The 12,904-nt window shown below is 42.1% G+C and overlaps 1 long non-coding RNA gene across 5 annotated transcripts in view; it reads left to right on the top strand.

Moving 5' to 3' along the window:
• Positions 1-12,681, top strand: part of LOC116667193 — a 33,040-nt gene extending 20,359 nt beyond the window's left edge. For 2 of the 5 annotated variants that reach the window (XR_004324000.1, XR_004323996.1), the window contains one exon: positions 8,777-9,451. This is a non-coding gene — a long non-coding RNA (uncharacterized LOC116667193). Of the gene's footprint in view, positions 1-312; positions 2,200-8,776; positions 9,488-12,061 lie in introns of those variants that run through there. The other 3 variants (XR_004323998.1, XR_004323997.1, XR_004324001.1) reach the window with 3 other exon arrangements.
• The last annotated feature ends 223 nt before the right edge of the window (positions 12,682-12,904 follow it).

The following is a 12,904-nucleotide window of genomic DNA, read 5'->3' as shown; positions in this document are numbered from 1 at the left end:
AGATTAAAAAAAAAAAAAAAAAAAGGCAGCAAAGTAACTATTCCTACCCATTATGAAACTGCACTGGACTCTCCCCAGGACTGCTTTTTCAAAAGTTTTGTTGTTTGCCAGTTGCCTGTTAGAAATTTTTTCCCACTAAAACAGTAGAATCAGCATTCTGGACAGTTTGTCTTTTTTTTCTTCAGGTAACAATCTAAACACAAGACTGCTAACATTAAGAGCTCACTGCACAGTTGATAAGTGAGATAGATGCTGCCTTTTCATCACTGAGGCCCTTCAACATAAAATACTCTTAATTTTCTTTTTCATCAGGAGTAGCATAACTTATTGAGCTAAGCTCAACAAGTGAAACTTCAAAGCTGAATTCTAACCTACAAGAAAGTGTTGTCGGATTTCAGATAACCAGTTTCTTCTTATTGGACTCCGTTTCTCCCACTGAATCACCGGCTCTCCCCCTACCTCAAGAATCTAGTGAGGATTTTCGGTTACAACGAACTGGGTAAAACAGAAAAATGATTTTGCGGTCCTCTGCTCCTTCACACCCAGTTTTCCTTATGATTTTATTCCATTTATACTTTCATTTTATATCCCGGTAAAACTTCTTAACTTGGCTTTTGGGTCCTCTGGCCTTGAATAAGCCGGAAATCAGAAACAAGGGGAGGTTGTCTTGTCAATGGACTGCTGGACCTCAGAAAACACACAAACCACTGCCCTTGGAAATAAAGCAACAGCATTTTTCCCATGTCCTGGGGATTCTGTGGGGACTTCTGGAGGACTTCAGGAACACATGGTTCAGGCTCCATATTAAAATCACAGTAAACACAGCAGTTTGTCACATGCCATAAGGTACATTTGCCTTATTTCCATTCAAAATTTAACCACTCTCCATTTCAACCTGTCTAGCCCTACAACGCCCATTTTCATTATCATCTTCACCAGAGTCTGTTCTTTTGACAGGAGGGAGGAGTTTCCCTTCCCTTGTTTTCGGCTTCCTGCTGATTCCTTTACCGTTTCCTGCTAAGGACAGGCCTCAGAATCTAATCGCTGAGTAGCTGTGGTACAAGTCCACAACAGTTACAAAGAATGCATACTTTGACCCTCCTCAGTGTGTCCAGGGACTTCTCCGAGTGCGCTAACCAGCCCCAAAACTCACAGACCTAGTGAGTTCCCCACTATGGAATACTGGTTTCAGCTTGAAATAACAACCCTCATCTTTGGTCCCTTTAACCCTACCCCCCCCCAATTTAAAACCCTGGCACTAAAACAATAACCTTGTCCATAGCTTCAGTAAGTTTCCTGAAAAACCTCAGAGCTGATTAGAGCTTGCACTTTAAAATGTAATTTTGGAGGCTTTTTCTTCATTTGAGTCCATTTTTTCATTCTCTGGGCCGTGGTGATTAAAAAAAAAAGAAGGAAAAGTAAAGTGCAGCATTAGTAAGTATTTGCTTTACTCTTGCTACACTGACAACCGAGTTTCTTTTTCCAAATAGCCTTTCTCCAGTTTCATTTCCCTATCCCTCTTCAAGATGCAGAGAAACAGGACATGCACGTGGCAGCCACAAGTCTGGGTCCAAGCTCACCTCCCTCACTTTCTAGCTGAGAGATGCTGGGCCACCTACTCCTTGGGCTCCTATCATTCTAGTTCTAAGGATGGTGTGGGAAGGCAACAAGAGAATGCCCATGAAAGCTTGTGGCATGCAATGTGAGGGTCGCATTGGCAGTGCTTCTCTGTGCTGGGTACCACCTTCTTGCCCAAAGCTTCCTTCATTAACCAAAGAGAACCCCTGTCTTTCCCTAAACCTCAACATCTACAATAAGTTTTCCATACTTTTAAAAGAAATTCTATCCTGGACTTAATCTTTCATTTACCAGGCAACCTTAAATGTACCTACTTTACTTCACACTCAGTCAGTTTGCCTGTATAATGGGTATCCTTACTCCTTAACAAACAAAAATCAGTTCCTTGTTTTCTAAAAGTGTAACTAATCACACCCACCCCCCACCGCCCAGCCACCCCAAAGCACTGTAAACATCACTTTTCATTAGCTATGGGTTTCAGGGTGGTCTTTTGAAAAGGTGGATCTGTTTAGAGAACTTAAACCTTCCCAGCATCACAACTCAGCAGAATACTTGTTAAGGTACATTGAGGTTGTCAGAGGAGATACTGAGAGCAGCACAAAACTGCTCCCAGGGATGGTTCCAGGGCTCAGTTCTTTTTTAAAGCTCCAAGTTAAAGATTCTGCTACTCAGCAGCCTCTGGGACTTTTTTGGATCTTCACTGAGAAGGTCTTGACTCTGAACTGAGCATTGCACCAAAAAACAAACAGGAAATAGATCCTGTACCAAATCTGTACTATATCTCTGGATGCTGAAAGAATGACCTTTGTAAGACTTTTTGATCTCTAGAACTGCAAGAGGTCTTAGATATCATCTACTTCACCCATTCAGGTGAGAAAAGCACAGGTCCAGAAAGGTTACATGACTTGCTGCTGGTCACACAGCTGGTGAGTGGCAAACCAGGTCTAGAACTCAGGTTCAAAGTCTAGTGACAGATGAAGAATGAGGAAAAAACAAGGTTAAGATTTGTAATCATGAGACTTCCTTTTTTCTCTTTTTTAGAGGTCCATACTGAAATATTCCTATTTAGAATGATAAAATGACTGGGATTTGCTTCTAAATAATCCAGTTTGAGGAGGGAGGATGAGAGAGGTATAGCATAATAATAGTCATAATAATAATAATAATAATAACTGAAGCTGAGTAATAGAAAACGGGGGCCCATGATACTAGTCTCCCTACTTTAGTATTTTTTAAAGAATTTCCATAATAAAACACTTTTAAAAAAATCAACCTTTTTAAAAGGTTTCTTTATCTTATTTGGAGTCCATGTAAATAAGAAAACATCTTATTAAAAAGAGGACCTTGAGGGAAAAAAAATTTTTTTTCTTTAAAAAGCAACTCCTTTATTCTTGAATCTCAGGCATCCTTCGAGTTTCCCATCCTTTCTGTTCTACTCTCAGTCCCACTCCTCCCTTTAGTGCATGGGGAGACTGTAGCCAAGATAGAAAAGTATCTTGATTCTTCTGGTATGAAGGGAGCAGCTACCACTGTGTTCTTAGACCCCTCACCAAGTATCAGTGGGTGGGTGCCTGCAGGATGGGTGCCCTAAGAGAGGACACAGGCTCACAGACATCCCCAGCGGCTTCTTTCCTCAAACCTCCCTTCTCATCACCATAGCCACACATTCGGTTTGCCAGGAGCAGATGCCCTGCTGTTGAAGGCTTTCACAGTCCTACTCCAGAAGCTTCCCCAGGTGTTGCCAAATACATAAAAGTTTGGGAACTTCAGTGTTTTAATCATGGACTAGGGATGGGGGAGAGGAAGAGCTTCCCCACCACCATAGTTTGGGTCTACAATTTGACAAGAAGTAAAACAGGGCAGGGGTATATAGGAAATCTCTGTACCATTGGATCAACTAAACTGTGAGCCTAAAACTGCTCTAAAAAATAAATTCTATTTTTTCAAAAAGGCTTAGAAGAACTTCTCAAACTCAACTTTGAGTCTAGTAGAATATGACATTCCAATTCCAAAATTATAGGGCTTTGAAGAACCAAAAGTTGCAATGGAAAAGCCACATGCTGAATATGCTGAATATTATTGATATAAATAACTGGGAACAGGGGGGTGTGTTACTTTTCTTGGGGATATTTTCACAAGGATCAAAAATATTGGAAACAAATCTCTTAGGAAATACTTCAGACATGGGGGAACAGGAATGGACTTATGGGTTTGGGGGAATAAGACCTTTTGAAAATGAATCAAGAAAGGAGATTCTTCTTTGACTTTTTGAGTCTTATCTCTTCCCCAGGACATAATTTCTATCAATACTATCCTAAATTATTTTTTGTATCTTTATTAAATTATATTTTTTCATTAAAAAATTAATAAATGCTTACTATGTAAACGTGGGCAGTTGAAGAATGGCGAAAGAGGACTTAAAGGAAAGGACAAATCTCTCCTCACCTTCTATCCAGAGATTACTGCTGCCATGTCCTGCCTTTGGTAGTTCAAAGTGGCACACACCACTCGTTTGCACACTGGGGTCCCACTCATCTCCTCTTATGGCTTTTATTTTATACCTTACCCTGTGGCACTACCTGGCCCCTCAAGTGTCCGCAGAACTAACTTGGCTGTTGATTCCAGCCAATTCCATAATTCTTCCATCAATTCACCACCTCAAGCTCTGAGCTCCCTCTGCAGATCAGCAAACTTTCCAAGTTCCCAAACTCAATGACAGTATTTCCTAGGCTTCACAACCTGACTTCACTCCTACTCCCCAAAACACATATATACTGAAATTCATAAACCTGCACTTATATTTAAGATTATTGGTCACTAAGGAAGAGAGAAATTCTTGCGCCTTAATTTGTAACCACAGAACATCAACCAGACTTTTAACGGCCTGTTGATTTCAATCCTCTGAGGCTGACCACATCTACTGATTAAGTTACTACACTTCAGTTGGTTCTTATTTTTTGCCAGACTCTAGGCTCTTTTTTGAGGGTATGGGGTATCTTGATCACAAACATGAAAAATGAACAGACTCTTTTTAGTAAAGTGCTATTTAGAAGTTTCACCATTTGGTCACAGTAATTACATTGAGATAGTAAAAATTTTTCTCATGGGAAATCTTAACTTTTAACCCCCTCTAATAAAATGAAAAGATACTGCCTAAACCTCCATCCAAAGAGATAGAATCTACTGCAGGAATCAGTTGCTCTTCTGACCTCAATAATATGCTGTACATTTGATGACATCCCCAAGTGAACTAAACTTCTAAATGAAGTTAGTATGTTTCTGTACTTTCCCATAAAGCACTGAATGAATGGTTAAGTGAATGAAATCTGTATTGAATACTTCTATTTTGTTGCATGTGCTAGTCTTGTCTTCCTAGATTACTCCAGAGATACAGTTTTGACTGGTATAAAATATAATGGGCTCAAATAACTATTGATTACCCAAAAGATAACAGTGGTGTTTTCTAGACAGTAGAATGACAGATGCTTCTTCTTTATCTTTTCTAGATTATGCCAAATTTTATAGAATAAAATTATGTATCGTATTAGTAATCAAGGAAAAAAACACTCGATAAAAATGTTGATTATTGACAAAAGTTAACTTAAAAAAAACCAATTGATAGAGAGCATTCTTTGGATAACCTCCCTGGGGGCACAATGAGACTAAAGAAGTTGAGTCAGAGATCAGCAGTCAGGAACTGCCAGATAAAAGTAATTTTCCTCAAGGCAATGTAGCTGGGAATACTATAGACTGGGAAAAAGGAGCAGTTAGGAATGCTGAAGGGAAGGAACATTTGTGGGTTAGGTAGATAGTCCAGTCTCATCACAGATGAAACAAGAATAGAGTTTTGTTTCAGACATTAAGATATACACTGAGGTATCAGATACATTACCAGCTCATAGGGGTGAAAGTGGGGTTCCTTCCACTCTTTCCAAGAACTTGGAAATAGGGAAATGAGACCCCCTTCAAACAAGCTTATAATGGGGGAGGGTATAGCTCAGTGGTAGAGTGCATGCTTAGCATGCACGAGGTCCTGGGTTCAATCCCCAGTACCTCCATTAAACAAACAAACAAAGCTAATTACCTCCTCCCCCCCCCCAAATTAAAAAAAAAAAACAAACAAGCTTATAATAGTAGTTTGGAGGAAAGATAAGCAAATTCACCCTAAGACAACAGAATGGGGAAAGGGAGAGATGAAGAAGCAGGTCCTGTCCTAGAAATCAAGGCAGCCTTCCCCAAGACACATCCTACTTTAAAGACCAAACTGAAATTTCCCTGAATGGAATCAAAGGGTGATTCCTTTGAAGGGAGAAGGGGTAGGCTCTTTTTCCTCTGGGCTGCTGGGAATGGATGGGCAGGACAAGTCTGCAAAATTCCTACTTTAAGGGACTCCTCGTGTAGTTTTTAGATTCAGATTCATTCACCTAAAGAATTTGAACCCAAGGTGTTCAAATGGTGTCTGCTCTCACTCGGTACTGCTGCCTTTGGTTAATGAGGTTCCTGTTAGAACTAAGTGATTTGTGCTGGAAGGGCTCATTAAAGGCTGAGAACCTGCAGAATCCATTCTGCAAGGCTTTCCTATCACTGATTTTTTTTTTTAAGCTTTATTTTTATTTGTTTTTTTTGGGGGGGGTTGGGGGTAATTAAGTTTACTATTTATTTTTAGGGGAGGTACTGGGAATTGAACTCAGGACCTCATGCATGCCAAGCATATGCTCTACCGCTTGAGCTGTACCCTCCCCCTCATGGTTTTTATACAATGGCACTTTACAGAGCCTCCAAATAGAACCCCAAAACACATTCTACTTCCCATCCTAATCTCTGTTTCAGCTACCTTAGTCTCAGGTGATACTCAGTAAAGATATTATCCCAACATTTGCATTTTAATAGAGGATGATAATTAATAAACTTACTTTAGATTGTAATCATCAAGACAGGTGGAGGTAGAGGATGGGGTTAGTGGGAATGGAAGAAAAGACCGTTAGGGGCAAGCAAGAGCTTGCCTAATACATCTCAGTTCAAAACCACACTGTTGAACTTGTACGGCTTGCATCAAAAACCTCCTTATTCCATATGACCAGAAGATCCTGCATCCCAGAGGCCTTTCTGGTTATCATTAGTGGTGACTGGGAGAGGGTCAGGGCCCAGCCTGACTAGCCCACCAAAGCTCACTGCCAAGAACCGTCTTCCTGTCATTTAGAACTGTACTGTCCATCATGATAGCCACATATGACTATTAAGTGCTTTAAATGTGGCTAGTCTGAATTGAGATATGTGTAATTGTAAAACAGATATTGGATTTCAAAGATGTAGTAAGGAAAAAAAAGAATGTAAAATCTCATTCATAATATATATTGAAGTAATATTTTAGATATATTAGGTTAAAATGTGTTATTAAAATTAATTTCACCTTTTTCATTCTATTTTTTTCAGTGTGGCTACCAAAAAATTTGAAATCATATATGGCAACCTACATTTGTGGCTTGCATTGTATTTCTATTTTACAGTGCTGGCTTAGGAAACGGTGATTCTTTTAAGATTAAGGAAAATATCAGTTAGAAAGAAGAGACCTGCATGACCTGAAAGTGTGCTTGTACCAAAAATGTTCCCTAAATAGGCAGCCCTCAATGAAAAACACTCAGAGACTGATTAGGAAGAACCCATGTAACCCAGAGACAAAAACACTCACTGTTGGCTGTTTTTCTGGGACTTATGTATGATTCTAAAGACTTCATTATGTTAATTCACTTAACCATCATAACTGCCCTGTGAAGGAGGTATCACTTTACTGTTATACCGATGAGGAAATTGAGACACAGAGAGCTATTATTACAGGTGAGATTTGACTTTTAGCAGTCAGACTTCAGACCCTGACTTGTGCCTGTTCTGTGACTCCTCACCTAAGCAATCCTTCATGGATGTACTTTCTGGGAGGACTTTTCTTTTTAGTCCTTTTTTTCCAGCAGGCTCACCCCAACTCTGTCTTGGCATTAAAAAAGCCGAACACTCTTGTTTGTCTGGGTAGGGAAAGCCCTTACCTACATGGCCCTGAATCCAGGAGTTTGGGCAAAACCAAGTGTCTGAAAATGTGATGCTCTCAAATCTCTCCTTTTAGCAAATCAGTAGATTGTGAGAACACAATTTTGCATTTCTGGTCCCTACAACCTAAAGGCTAGGAAACCTTGCCATGTCTTTTTTTTTTTTTTTTTAATTTGTCAAAAACCGTTGTTTTTGGTTTTTTGGGTTTTTTTGGGCTTTTTTTTTTTTTTTTTTTGCCTTACGTAATACTTTCCAAACCTTCCCAAACTGACAGTTGGCTGCTTGCAGATGTTCTAAAGCTCAGCTAAGGAACTATTCTCAGGAGCAGCCCAGAGGGGGCCTCAGAACCCAGCTCCCACAAAGAGGATGACGGTTAAATGCTGGTGAGAGGAAGCCTTTTGCCTTTGTCACCTCATTTTTTTTTCCTGACCAGAGGCCATTCTCTTGTCTTTTTTTCCTCAGAAACCACATAAGTTAGATGGTTTTGCTTTTGATTTTTTAAAGTTTCAGTAATGAAAATAATTATCTTATTCACCCCAGAAAGATACTGCAATTGCCATCTTATTTGCAACTTTATTATTATAACTACTATTGTTATTACTATTATTCTTATAAAGTACTTGCAGAAGACCAGGGAATGGCCAGATGTTGCCTGTCTTCTTTTGCAGACATGGCCACTGAGTCCCAGGGAGTATGCGACTTACTGAAGGCCATGGCTTAATTGTGAAAGAGCCTGGATCAGAGCTAATTTTCCTTGGCCCAGAGATTTGGGCTGAGCCTGGTCCTCTGGGTCAGGTAAATCATCCCACCCAGCAGGGCAGCCACAGTGCAATTAGCCTAGGCATGCTCAGCCTCCTTCCTCCCTCCCCTTGGCCCCTTTCTCAGATTCCCTATCTTTTGGGTATCCCCTTCCTGGTGTTTGTGTTGGATTTTTCTCTTTGAGGCTTTAGCTATTCCCTCTGCCTGAAACACTGGGTTCCTAGGTACCCCACAGCTAAATCCCTTACCTTTTTCAAGTCTTGACTCAAATCTAACCTTCTTAGGAGGCCTTGACTTACATCTAATCCTGCAGCCTCCCCACCCACACCCTGTACCCCAGCCCCCTTCCTTTTCTTTTTTCTATAGCATTTATCAACTAATTGTCTCCCTTCCCCACTAGAATGTAAGCTTCATGAAGACAGAGATCTTTGTTTGCTGATGTACCCAAAGTGTGCAGAAGACTCCCTGGTCACAGCAGATGCTCAGTAAACGCTGGTTGAAATGGAAATTTTTTGAAGCTGTTTTCAGTGCTCACCAGCTCAGACTGCAAGAAACTCAGGACCAGGACTGTGTCCCTGCCACAGGCCCTTGTGAGCAGTGCCTGGCATGTAGGCAGGCCCTCGGGTTCAAAGTAAGTTCTAGTCTGTATAAAAATGTCAGGAGAGGAGGTCTTAGGGATAAGTTTTTTTTTTTCACTACTTCCTTCCACTTTTATCTCCTTTCTAAACGTACTGGAATATTAAAATAACAAATTAAACTAAAATAAAATTCTGTGCAGGGGAGAGTTCCCCACCTGCACTCTAGGGTGTGACCCCATTGTCCAGCACATAACCAGTGGGAAGAGAGAGTCTGTAAAGTCCGAACACTTTTCTCAGGGCAGGGGACAGGAAACCAGCCTCGTGGAAAGGGGCCAGGTCCTTCTTGCTCAGAGAGTTTTGAGACATCGTAAAGCTATTTTCAAGCATGAGAAAGAACATGCTAATGAGCAGTTTTCCATCTCTACAGGTGACAGAGCAAGAGAAAATATGCCTACTTCTGAGCGTAAGAGAGTTTGGTGAGATTTAGAGAATGCCTTAGGAGATAAAACACCAGCAGAATATAACCAGGGGAAATTTGAGATACCCAACTCTGGAGTAAAAGAAGTTTTGATTAAAAAAAAGCAAGCAAATAAAACTCTGACATTCATAGGACAAAGATGTTGCTCCTTTTCCCAATTCCTCTGAATTTTAAACGTTAGGGTCATACAAGAAAATGGAGTGGTTGGGAGCTGGGGCTTAGACTGAGACTGCTTATGTTTAAAACCAACACTTCCTAGTTGTGACACCAGGCAAGTTGTTTAACCACTTGTGCCTCTGTTTTTCTACCTTTTAAATGGGGTGATAATTACACCAGCCTCCAAGGAACACCGAAGATCAAACAAGCACATCCATGCAAAGGCCCAGCACATGGCAATAAAGAACAAAGCCAGGCAGGTACCCAGTCAGTGCCCAGTAAGCAGGTGCTCTTACCATATGGATGTGGTGAAGTTAGTAGTCCTTAAAGTTGTATGTTGTTTCCCAGAGGTGGAGGGTTAGAAGAGGGACAAAGGTAATGTTAGTTGAGACAGAAGCTATGAGCGGACACCCTAGATCTGGGAACTGCAGGGTGTGAAGCTTGAGAGTCAGTGGCAGCGAGAAAATGGACAGTTGGGAAGTCAGGAAGGAAAAACAGCAGGAACAAAACCTTCCTGAGAAATCTTAAAGCCTTTTTTTTTTCAGTCTTGTGTGAGGAGGGGCCTACTACCCACCAGGTAGGGTGTGGGTATGAGAGCTGATCTTCACACAGCTCTGCCAAGTTGGCCTGACCAGCCCCATCCCACAGGAGAGACTCGAGGCTCAAGGCTGGCTGGTAAAGGGGAGGGGCCAGGACGGATCCAGGCTTCTGTCTATCTCTGTTCACCCAGTCACTTGTAATTACAGTAATCATTGCTCACATGTAAACCATGATCCGGCATTGCTCTAAGTGCTTTTCACATATTGATGCATTTAAGCCTCTCACAGTCCACTGAGGAGTGTACTGGTGAGGAGGCTCAAGACAGAATTTGATCAGCTGAGGCCAAGGTCCAGAGGTGCAGAACAGATGGGATCTCTCCAATCCAGGGCAGGCTTCCAGAGCCACAGCTGAGGTGAGCTCCTATAGGGCTGACCCTACAGGAGAGAGAGTAGGGACACAGGCCCCACCAATCCTGTCACCACCCAGTGGCCAGAGCCGGCTTATTACAACACAAATCAGACCATGTCACACCCTCCAGACCTCCCAAAGGCAGAGCCACCTAGTTCAAGCATAATTTCTCCCTCAGAAATTTCAGTTTAAGGCCTCTTAATCCTGGCCTCAGTATCTCCTCAAGGGGAGCTTCTCTGATAGGATCCATCTGCAGTGTCTCCTATTGTGTGGAATGTATGCAAAGCAAAGACAAGGGAAACCTTACGATGGGCCTGTGAGGCAAGACTCCAAGAAGTCCAGGTCCTGGAGATAAGTGGGCCCTAGAGACCCCTGACCTCTTGCTTCAGTCCCCTAAAGAGGGTAATTATTACCTCAGGGCAACCACAGAGGATGAGGGTAGGGTCACTCCTGATTGCCTTCTCCCTGCCTGAGCTCAGTGTCCTCTGGATGTCCTACACCTGGCTGTCCCAACCCTTTCCCCACTCTGGCCTGTCTCCACACCATCTGGGTGCAGTGACACCAGCATGGAAGCTGATGAGGGCAGGGACTGGGTGTGATCACCTGGGTAGGTGTATGTGCCTGGCACACAGCAGGCTCTCAGTATATTTTCATGGACCAGACACAGCTGGGTCCGACATTTACCATATGTAGCATGGGGGTTAGAAGTATGGCTGAGCTTAGCTGCCTGTGTTCACATCCCACTCTGACATCTGCTAGCTGACTGCCTTGGGGAACTTTCATCCTTCCTGTACTCCAGTTTCCGCACTTCTTAAAAATGGGGCAATAACTACCTCGTTTCTAAGGATGTTATGAGGATTAAGCAAGTTGAAGCAGGAAGCCCTGTAGTAGTAAGTGCTCAATGATTGTTAGCTATTAATTAGCATTACTATATTTAGTTGCATGCTACTGGTCAAATCACATCTCTGAGCCTTAGGTTTTATTTCTGTAAAGTAGAGATATTATCCACCTCACAGGGTTCTTGGGAAGAATTGAAAGAGAATATCGTGTGTAGAGGGCTTAGTGCACTGCTTAGAAAACAATGCATAAGAAGTCAACCATTCACTGTGTTGCATTCTGTTCTTTCAGGGTCTCACTAGTTGAGTGGCCAACTGGCTGGATATATTAATTAGTATCAGTAGTCCAGATAGACTCTCTGGAAAAGCTAGAGTTACTCTGGGCCTCCTTTGTTAGGGACACATCACAAATAGCTACCAGATACAATATCCGCCAACTTTATTCAGGGGCTAATTTCCCCCAGTGTTGAGTCACCTTGTGGTACTTTTTCCATTGGAGAAATGGGTCAGAGAGGTTCCCTTTCCAGACCTGTGCCTGAGCAGGAGAACCTCAAATCCCTACCCTCAGGGATGAAATAATGATGATATTTCAGCCAGGGGATGGTTGGTGAGGGATAATTCCAAGACAGGACCTTTACCAGTTAGCAAATGCCAAACCAAATACACTCTACTTCTTCTTTATCCCCAAGCCAAGTCCTCCCATATGCTGGCACAAAGGCCCTCACGAGGCTGGCAGAGCTGTGGACCTATATGCACCAGGACCCCAGAGAGGGAAAGATGTCAACTCCACAGAGGCCCCACCTTGGAGCAAGAAGGAGGTCAACTTACAGTTCTCAACTCCAAGTTCTGGACCGAAAGGGGAAGTCAGTCAGGCGGCCACTCCTCCCTGAGGACCAGCCTTTATCACCTTGCTGTTCCCTGAACCCAGAATGAGGTCCCATGTGGACGAAGGGTTTTTCCTCCTCTTTTTGTGATTTTATTCACACACACACAAGCTTAGGGGTTAAAAAAAATTAAATTATTTGGTTATACATTTACTAAACTGGTTGAACTGAAAGAACCAACTTACATGCAATCTAGTACTTAAACTTTTCTGTCAGTTGGTGGTGTGTGGACCAGATGTAATTCTTTCCCCAACTCCTTTTCTCCTCCAGTCAAAGTACTTCTGGGTACCTTCAAAAAAAAAAAAAAACCCTTTAATCTTTAGAATAAGCTACCAATTGAGCTGCCAGGTCAGCAAGTATTTATTGAGCACCTACTGTGTGTGAGGTTTGGGGCCATGTGGATGAGGCATGCACAACACAGACCCTGCCTGGAGGAGATCTGCCTAGACAAAGGACAAGCAAAGGACTTTGGCCTCCCAAATCCTGGGCATGCCTACAGTGGAACACTCCCGTAGAGGTTTAGTTTTTATGTTATAATGATGATGCAACAGTTAAGATTTAAGAAAAACCTTGAATAGTCACTGCCGATAATCTCACTGTCTTAGCACAACTATTTCCATTTGTCTTTCCTTTCAGTTTTTAACTATG

Source organism: Camelus ferus, chromosome 11 (assembly GCF_009834535.1).
Source record: "Camelus ferus isolate YT-003-E chromosome 11, BCGSAC_Cfer_1.0, whole genome shotgun sequence".
Lineage (NCBI taxonomy): Eukaryota > Metazoa > Chordata > Mammalia > Artiodactyla > Camelidae > Camelus > Camelus ferus.
This window is presented reverse-complemented; position numbering and strand designations above follow the sequence as displayed.